The 10,069-nt window shown below is 38.1% G+C and overlaps 1 long non-coding RNA gene across 1 annotated transcript; it reads right to left on the reverse strand.

Annotated features, from left to right (window-relative positions):
- LOC140928110 (uncharacterized) lies at window positions 1-2,956 on the reverse strand. Its single transcript, XR_012164609.1, has 2 exons — window positions 2,562-2,956; window positions 1-500 (listed from the first exon to the last, which is right to left on the reverse strand). It is a non-coding gene; the product is annotated as an uncharacterized lncRNA (long non-coding RNA).
- Window positions 2,957-10,069: the final 7,113 nt, after the last annotated feature.

Below are 10,069 nucleotides of genomic sequence, written 5' to 3' on the forward strand. Positions count from 1 at the left end.
TCAAATACATTTTTAAGAAGGTTTTCACAAAGTTGCATTCTTAAAGGGTATTGCATACACTCGGCCGCTTGTAACAAAGCAAACATCTTGAAAATAGTAAGACAAGCCTTGAAATATGCAATAGCAGTACAGCAGGCGATAAGCATTGTTGTTTAGTTTACATTAACTATAACCATTAGCATTATTTATGATATCAATTGACAAGTTCATATGCTAAAGGCCAGAAACTCTGCACCAGTTTGAATCACTTGTAGGTAATAAAGAGCTATCGCACAACGCCATGACGCAATCATTGTTGAAGTTTAACAAAAAGCAAAAGTATTTTTCAGGTCATTATTGAGCACCACTACTCTTGTTATAGTTCTTATAGTTCTCAATCATCAAGGCTATCATAAAAACTAAAGTAGTGAATAACAATATGATACGGGCGATTTCTATCCACTTTTACTAAAAGCACTAATCACTGATGCTTCTGCTGCTACTTCCAGAAATATTCATATCTGAAACAAAAATAGAAGAAAAAAAGACAATAATCTAACTTAGCAAGTAACAGTTATTACTTCCTCAAGGTTATACGGGCAAACTAGTCGGTTCACGATTTGGGAAAATTGCAAAATTAGGGAGTCTAAGCAACTCTTACGTCCCGGGCGTCATGAATGACAACCAGTTGTTTTTCTTCAGTTCGCTCTATGAAACACTTCTACATGACATAATAAGTTTGAAAGTTTTTGTTTTAATTACTGTAGTATGACGTTATCGAGTCAAACAATTAAAAAAGAGAAAAGAACGACTTATGGTTGTTACTTCTGACGTACGGGACGTTACCTTTGTCGTTCCCTAAGCTCGGCTAGGACTAGTAACTTTCAACGATTTGGCAAACACGTTTACCATTTGTACAAATCAGTCCGATTTATGGAAAAGCAGCTGCAAACTATCCTGGCGTCGCGAAATGTCGGTTTTTTTCTCAAGCCGTGCAAACACTTGCCAAAAGCATAACAAGCAAGGGCGAAAGACAGGGTCTCATAAGGCAGGAAAAAACGAAACAGGGGACTCAACCGCTACACAGAAGTTCCTTTTGTTTCGAAAACGTTTTACTGACATCACTCGTTTTCCGTTTACTTTCCAACAGGATATAATACTTGAAAACATTTGCAAATGATGAAAAATTATGGACCTAAAATCAGGGTATTGCTATAGTTCCTAACCTACAAGAGTGGCATTTAAAATGTTCGTTGAGATACGTATGCAAACCAAAGACTATCATTACGAAGTAAACCTTTTAGCAATTTTAAGCCTGTGTTATAGACGAAATTTAAGTCTTGTACTAACATTGAATTATATCGTTAACACAAGCTACCCGAATCCAAGTGTTCCGGATGATGTATGTTACCTAGCCTGCGTGGCAGGCGCAAAAAGGGGAGGGGGAGGGGGAAGGGAGAAAGGGGAAGGGAAGGGAGCGCCTGCTCTAAGAGCCTATGTTTTTGCATAACGCCTACCAATTTTCTAGTAATCCGATTACGCTTACTGTCAATCAAGTGTCGCTACACTCGCCATTGCAGAAAAACATTACACTCACGGACTAAAGAAATTCGCTCAGTTATTCAGATCCAGAAGGCACTTTGGAGAAAATTGGAACCCTTATTCAGCCGTAATAAAAAAAGCTTTACTCTTCAAAAGAGGACAAAGAAATTGCGCTTGCATCAGAGGGCAAATCCTGCCGACCAGAAAACAGTAACTACAGCCAATCGATATGTATGTCATGACCTCTCAGTGTGAAACATGCGGCTAAAATAACATTTGCTCAGTATGAATGCAGAACCTTCCAGACCATAATCTACCCAGCAGATAAAAACAACTTTATTGGAATAAGCAGCATTTTGGCATGAGGTAAAACCACCCTCTTTTATTGCTAAGTTACATCGGCGAATGTCATCGTTCGATAAATTGGCTAAATCTTTCGCTGGGTAGCCCAACAATTCCATCTCCTGCAACTGGTCTTCGATAATACTTTTCAGTGGCGAAATGACGAGAATCGCCGCATTACCATTTAGCTCGTAGTTCTTGGCGCGTACAAACATTTGGTAAATTAAACTCTTACCGTATCCGGTCCGCAAAACCGTCAGAACATCTCTGTCGGCTAAAAGAGCCCTTACTGCTGATTCTTGCTGTGGTTTTAAAACAGTTTCTCTACAAAAATAAATTCACATCTCTCAAAGCACTCTCTACGAAATTCACGTCTACCGCTGCCATCTCGACTGTTTGTTGATTTGTGAAACGCGCATTTTAATATGTTACTCATTACGGCTCAGCCAATCAGGAATTTGCGGACGCCAGCGTCCGCAGATATGAACAAAAGGGGGTTCAAAGAGCAGGGCGTCCCCTCACCCTCTCCCCAATCCCCCTCCCCTTTTTTCCTTCCTCCCTATCCCCTACCCCCTACCTCTTTCGACGCCTGCTACGCAGGCTATATGTTACCAGTATTGCGTAACCGTTCTCTGAAAATGGCATTCACAAATAACAGTAATATTATATATATATATAAAACAACATTTCCAACTTACCTGGGAAGGGTTTGTCCTTAAGGTGGTGGAGGGTGGTGATCTCCATGGGGATGAGGCCCATGGTGTGGTGGATGGTGTTGAGGCTCATGCGGTGGAGGCCCATGATGTGGAGGCCCATGGTGTGGAGGTCCATGGTGTGGGGGACCATGGTGTGGTGGATGGTGTGGAGGCCCATGCGGTGGAGGCCCATGCGGTGGAGGCCCATGGTGTGGAGGTCCACGGTGTGGGGGACCATGGTGTGGTGGATGGTGTGGAGGCCCATGCGGTGGAGGCCCATGGTGTGGAGGTCCATGGTGTGGGGGACAATGGGGTGGCGGTCCATGAGGTGGAGGCCCATGGTGTGGGGGACCATGGGGTGGCGGTCCATGAGGTGGAGGCCCACTCATCCTAGAATTTGCGCTAACGTAAATAACAAAACGTAAAGCACGTGTAGTTTGTTAGAAAATAAGACTTGGCCAAAAGATACGCGAAAACAATTTTACTTAATTTCTACTTTAAAATTAACTTAGTTGGATTATTGTTTTTGTTCATGTTGTTGTGGAACAAATTTCATTTTCAAAGTAATTAAGTCATGAAAGATTCAAGTTTATGCTCAAGTAATATATAGAAATTTGTTACAAGCTTAAGTTACAATAATAGTAGGTTTAATGAAGTTATGAATATATGATAATCATATATGAGAACAAGAATTGTATTAAAGAAGATCATCGCAGTTATAGACGCAACTTTTGTAGTTGCGAAAAGAAAGTCTGAAAAAATTCAGGCTTGTACGGGATTCGAACCCTTGACCTCTGCGATACCGATGCAGCGCTCTACCAATTGAGCTAACAAGACAATTGGGAGCAGCTCGTTGAATTGGTTGGTATTAAACCTGGTGAATTGGTTGGTATTAAACCTTGAAGGGAATATGATGATCATCATTATCATCCTTCATTGGGTTTAATACCAACCAATTCACCAGGTTTAATACCAACCAATTCAACCACCTGCTCTCAGCTGGCTTGTTAGCTCAATTGGTAGAGCGCTGCACCGGTATCGCAGAGGTCAAGCGTTCGAATCCCGTACAAGCCTGATTTTTTTCAGGCTTTCGTCTATTATAACTGCGATGATGTTCTTTCATGTAATAGTAAGTTTAATATCAAGTACATTAAAGTTAAGAAATGTTTCGTTTTTATTGTTTACGTGTAGAAAAACTAAATGAGACCAGGATATCGTCATTTTCTGAACACAGGGTCTTAGCAACAAGTTTTCATTGGGATGTTAAGGTTCAGTGGGAGCCAAATGGCGAACCAGCAGTCTAATGCATTTTCTTAAAGTGGGTTTAACAGATATAAAAAATATATTTTTGACAAATATAAACTTGGAATGCGGACTGCGGAACACGAGTTGGGTATAACAAGCGGGCTGAGACTGAGTACAACAACAACAATTATATTAAAAAGCAAAGAAATGCAGTAAACATACCGTGCTTCGAAAACAGGGCCAAATTGAGAGTAAAACAGGTGGTTGGTTTAGAATTTAAATTGATATATTTGCTAAGCATTTGTTAAACGTAACTAAATGAAGCGAACAAATGTGTTTAAGCTTATTTACATAAAAAGAGAACTTAGGAAATAGGGTTATAGCCAAGACGAAATCGATCATCTTTTTAAAGGCTCGTTCTTCCAACAAGAGTGTATGCTCTTCTTTTATTTATGGCACATGCCAAGCGGATTTAAATACAGTACAATGCTGCCTGAAAAGATGTTTCAAGAGGCGCTACTCCTCAAAAATTTATAATATCCACGAGCTCTTAGCTAGCTCTTGTACAAATGTGATAGGAAACTCTTCAAGAAAATTAGAAGCGACAGTTCTCACCCATTGTACCCTATGTTGCCCCAAGGCAAAGGGTCCTTAGATTAAAAAAAAAAATCTAGTCAGTTACCTAGGATAAACACTGAACGTTTTAAAAGTAGCTTTTTAAATAGGCTTAGTTTCAAATACAATTGAACACTATGAGAAATTCTTACTGTAAATAAGCTCCTTAATTAAGTAATGATCCGGGTAAGGTGGATAGCAGTTTCTTTTGTTATGAGGCAACGGTGCTTTCCACACATAGGAATGTTCTCATTTTTACACAGAGAATGCATAAACCTACATGAAGGCCGTTTACGCAATAAAATGCATTTACACTCCACTTTGAAAGGGTGTTTTTTTGTGTTAAAAGATATTGACTAATCACAAGAGTTAAAAACAATAGCCAAGAAACGTTTACAATTTTACATGTTCCCCACATAGGATTTCTTTGTTATTCAAACTGAGACCAGATTTTGTTATATGGAAGATGCTTGGAAAGTAAGGATGAATATATGTACTGCTTTATGAAGTTTTGTTAACTTTTGCTGTTTAAGCCAATCAGAAGTAAGTACAGACAATAGAAAAGTTAGCACCTTTTTGCATTCCAACAAGTTCGTTGCCGTTGTTGCTATCGTTCTTATCTGGACCGTTTCTTAATCCTTTTTAAAATTTGTGTACCGTTTGATATGTATTGTATCGAAAAAAGAAAGACATAATAATAATAATAATTATTATTATTATAATTACAATTATTATTATTATTATTATTGATAAGCAGGAGAATAGGTACAACTCCGAAACGGCCTCGAAATGGCTCCAGAAGCTAAAAGTCATTAACAGACACAACTAACGCATAGCTCCTCGCTCTAGTATTTTGGACTTCTTTCATTTTTTCTCTTTTTGTCTGCCATCTCTTTTCATTTCATTATTTAAACACATATGCTTAAGATTGGAACCATTTTTAAAGCTCACACTGTGCCACTTAAGGTCACGTGAACAGCCACTCCTATAATTATGCAAAATTAAATATTTTCAGATTACGCCATGAAAATGACTGTTGAAGCTTCCGTTTATTTTTCCATGGTGTTAAGTTTAAAGTCAAATGAGTCAAATTAAACGGGGAATTGCAAAATATTTTATTCCTATGTAATTATCAAATGTTTTCTCCTCGACCCAGTCCCACTCTTAACTGGAAACGTTATAGTTCACTCAAAACAAATAATTTCGAAAAACCCCGATTAATTCCATAAACCTTGTGTTAATAGTCATTGAAAAAAACCAAAATAAATCACAACTAGTATTTGTAAAATGTTGTAAAATTGGACCCAACTAAATGGCAAAAAATGGGTGTGACAAGTCGTGTGACTAAGACAGCTTATTAGTGACAACGGATACGAACATTTTTAAAAAGTATTTACCGCATGCAAAGTTTCAAGTCGAAAAGTTAAATCTCCTTTAAACTAGACCACCCCCTGACATATTTCTAGAGACCTATTCCTTAATTCACCCGAGTCGATCGATCGCCAAACATCATTTGGACCATAATTTGCCTCTTCAAGAAAATCAAATTTCAGCGGCCTGGGAACCTGCTAGATTTCCGACGATGCTATCACCTCACTCAAGGACTTAAAGGAAAAGTGGAATGTTTTGGAGGTTTACTACTCGATTAAAAGAACAGATAAACCGCATAACTGAGCTTCACGACTTCTTAATTTTTAATTTTCTAGTGACCTTAAAATATTACTTATATATTACTCTAGTAGATTGTTCCACCGAGTCTACCATAAGCCCCAGCATGAGAGCTTACTTGTTGGTCTTGCCCCATACGGCAGTAGTCTAAGTCAGATAACTAAGCGAGATTTATTCAAAATGGCGCCCTCTCAGCATGTGGGAGGGTCAATACCGGTTTTTCAGGACAAACCGGTTTTGCGAGGACAGGAACTGGGCCACTTTTATTACTGAGCTGAGAATGATGATAAAAAGCATAAAATTTTTATCGACATAGAATATATAGTACATTTGAAAGGATCAGAATAGCACCATGAAAAATCCTTTCAATTAGCTTTATAAAAAATGTGTTACGTCTCTCCATAAATCGGCCGGTGGACCACACAGGAGAGATGTAACACACATTTTAAGTAAGGTAAGCTGTTTTTTATTGAAATCCTTTCACTTTCGTAGGTTACGGAAACGATAGGTTTTTTTCCCATACAAATCCTTATATTTTGAATGTTACGCAACAATGCCGATGCTCACCGATGCTTCTATTTCGAGCTTGGGCTACCTGTGATTAATGGCTCTGAAAAGACACCTCAGGTAAAACGTGGGTCCATTTAAAAGTCAAAGTCATCAGTTCTCAACATTAACGATTAATCCTTGTTAAGTTATTGGTTTTTATAATAATACTTCAAAGTTCTCCCTGGGGGTTTTTACTGCAGAGCTTAGTTAATTTATATGCAACGGTGGGCTTGTTAACTCGCATAATTAACTAACTACTGGCACGTGAAACGCTTAGACTTTAATAGTTTTTCATTTCCTCGAGATAGAAAGCAGAAAGCGGTTTTTTAATAGTTAGACAGAAATGAAATGGAGAGTTTTAGGCTCCACTTTGTGTATGTGTGTGTGTTTTGTTTATATATCTAAGTTTTAGCGCTAAATAATAAGAAGACATAAGCTAAATTGAAATAGAGAGTTTTCAACTCCACTTTGTGTATGTGGTTTGTTTATATATCCGATTTTGAGTGCTAAAAAAGATATAGTAAGCCGTTTCTCGCGTTGCTGAGTAATCGCTCCGGCTGTTAGTTCTAATAGCCGAGCATACGCCATTGGGATCTACTCATCGGGAATTAAAATAGACTGGATCAAAAGTTCCCATTGTCTGGTCTCGGAACAAGCGTCCAAAAGAGCTTGAAGCTCATCAACGTTGGTAATAAAACCCATGGTGATAAAAAGTTAATAAACGTTTTCTCAAACACACGAACTCGAACAAATTGCTTCCTAACAAAGCGATTGCAAGAACGATAGCGATTCGAAATCTACCCGTTTTTATTTTGAACAAAATTAATCATATGTCCTACAAGAGCCAATCAGGGTTAAAAGGGACCGGGCAAGCCTATTGTGCCTATTGTAGTAGAGAAACGCTCATTACAAATGGCAGAAGGCACTTAATTAGTTTGGAGGAACACATTTTTACCCAGCTAGCTAGACACTGACAAGGCACATAATTAATATGCAGGAAGGAACTAAATTTGTATGAGGGACGACACCTACACATATTAATAAAGAGAAGGCATACGGAAGGCAGGGGAAGGAACCAAACAGGAGTGAAATAACCCTATATCACTACTATCATAATTATGATTCTTTTTTCCTTTTAAAATTTCTTAACTATGGTAAAGTGGTAAATTTTTCAAAATTAAGTCTTCTTTTTCCTAACTTCTTGTTCATTTTCTAAGACCCTGTTTACATGGAGTGGGGGGCCCTGGTCTAGTGGGGTAAGTTTCATTTGTTTTGTGTCCCCCAGAGCGTGAAAACAAAAGAAACTAACCCCACTAGACCGGGGTCCCCCACTCCATGTAAACAGGCCCTAAAACAGCATATTGTTCATTCAAGTGACCGATCCCGTGGCCATGAATTTTATACTTAAAACACTTTAAAACTCACCTGCCCTTTTTAGAAGAATTTCTAGCTTTACAGACTGTTTTAAACGAAGCAACTTGCTATAAATGGCCCCTCTGGATTATGGCCTCTCTCCAGGAACCAAATTTCCAGATGTTACCATTTAAGGGGAACTCCGCCCTTCTGAGCATATTCCTTGATATAATTGACAGAATGGCTAGCGGATGCTTCTACTTAAAGTTAATTTATTAGGAAAGACTGTATTACATACGAAATTGGCCAAAATTTCCTTTCAAAATATTATTGGCAAGGGTTTTCTAATAGATAGAGAGACAAAAAGCAATGACGATAAAATCATTTGACGTTTTGGCGTCGTCATGAAGCCATTAAATTTTTACTATAAACTACCAGGAAGTTGGCTGAAGGTCAACGAGTAAAAACTAGTCAATGTGACGCAAATATTTTGGCTCGAATTGAGTCCAACTGGATATTAAGAGGCACCGTCAGTTCCCTAATTAGCAACATTTCGTGCAGTAAAATCGACCCTTAGCTTGTTTTTCAACCAATTTCAATATGTACGACTCTTAAGAAAATAAATAATATGATATAATGCAAACCTTAAGAGATATATGAAGTTCATGGATTTAACCGCCAACTCAAAATTGCCAAAGAGAAATGCGTTGATTGATTTTTGAAAATTTCTACAAATTCAATAGTGAGCAATTATAATAGGATTCTCCCCACCCTCCTCAGTCTATTAGCTAAAGCTACCTGCGAGCTAGTCTCATTTGTAATATTCACAATCGACACTTGTTTCACAAATGCGGCCCTGCTTCCTGAATTGCGCGCCCGGCCCAGTATTTCTATCATCCTACTTTTAGTAAAACGCCTGAGGTGGAACTAAGATTATACAAGGACCTATTCACAGCTAGAATATTGCTGATATGTGCAGGTGCGAGGCCGTGAATGGCTTTCAAAATTAACAATAGAATCTTGAAATGTATGCGTGTTTGCACTGGTAGCCAGTGTAACTCGTAAAGTACTAGAATGATGTGAGAATACTTCCTAAAACCATTAATAATCTAGAAGCAGCATTTTGCATGCGTGGCAACTTAGCTATTTTTTCTTTGGGGAGGCCCATACAGTAAGCTTTAATTTACAGTAATCTATACGGCTCGTGTAGACAGCCTTTACCAGAGTAAGTACGCTTTCTCTCGATAAATACTTCTTACAAACTATCAGTATGACCTTGCATAATTTTATACGTTAATCGTTAGGCAGCTATTTCTGATAGCTTAGTTTCAACATTGTAAACTTGAAATTTAGCGTCATGACGACACTGAAATGTCGTTCGTTCGTTTTATCTTGCTTGCGTATCAAAGTATCATTTTCTAAAAAATAGTTTCACTATTCTACAACTTAACGAGCAGCAAAACTACTTGATGTTAGTACAGTTGATCGGAAGAAACAACTTTCCTAAGAACTGAATTTGATCAGCCTGGCTAACATTCTTGTGCTCTTACTTGGTGCCTTAGTAACACAATCATGATCGTATCGTAAAAAAGCGAGTGTCAGGATCTATTTCTACTGACTGACGCAAAGTGACTATAAGCAGCTTTAAGAGCGGATGTCTGTAAATATCGACCAGAGGTGGGAAAAATAAAATTTTTGAAAAAGCCCCAAAAAATTATGTAGACTCCCCTAGGTATTCTAGTAATGAAAATATAAATTTTAGTTTCATCGGATAAATATTTTGGCGATACGGCGAATTTCAAGTTCAGGCGATGGACGGCCTCCGCCAGTACGCTTTTTTGGGCCCCTAGACCGGGCTACGAAAAGACCACGATTTCAATCGAATTCAAATATCATTCAACCCAAAAAGCTTCTTATCGTATTAAAAGGGGTTTAATACACACACTGAATGATCATGTTCTTGAATTGATCGCAACTGGATTATTTTATGGATTTTTAAATATTTACAAAATTTTAAGGCTTTTACGCGAGCAAAATATTGTCAGATTTCAAAGGCCTAAAATCACATCCGATACATGATT

This window comes from Porites lutea, chromosome 2 (assembly GCF_958299795.1).
Source record: "Porites lutea chromosome 2, jaPorLute2.1, whole genome shotgun sequence".
In the NCBI taxonomy this organism is placed as follows: Eukaryota; Metazoa; Cnidaria; class Anthozoa; order Scleractinia; family Poritidae; genus Porites; species Porites lutea.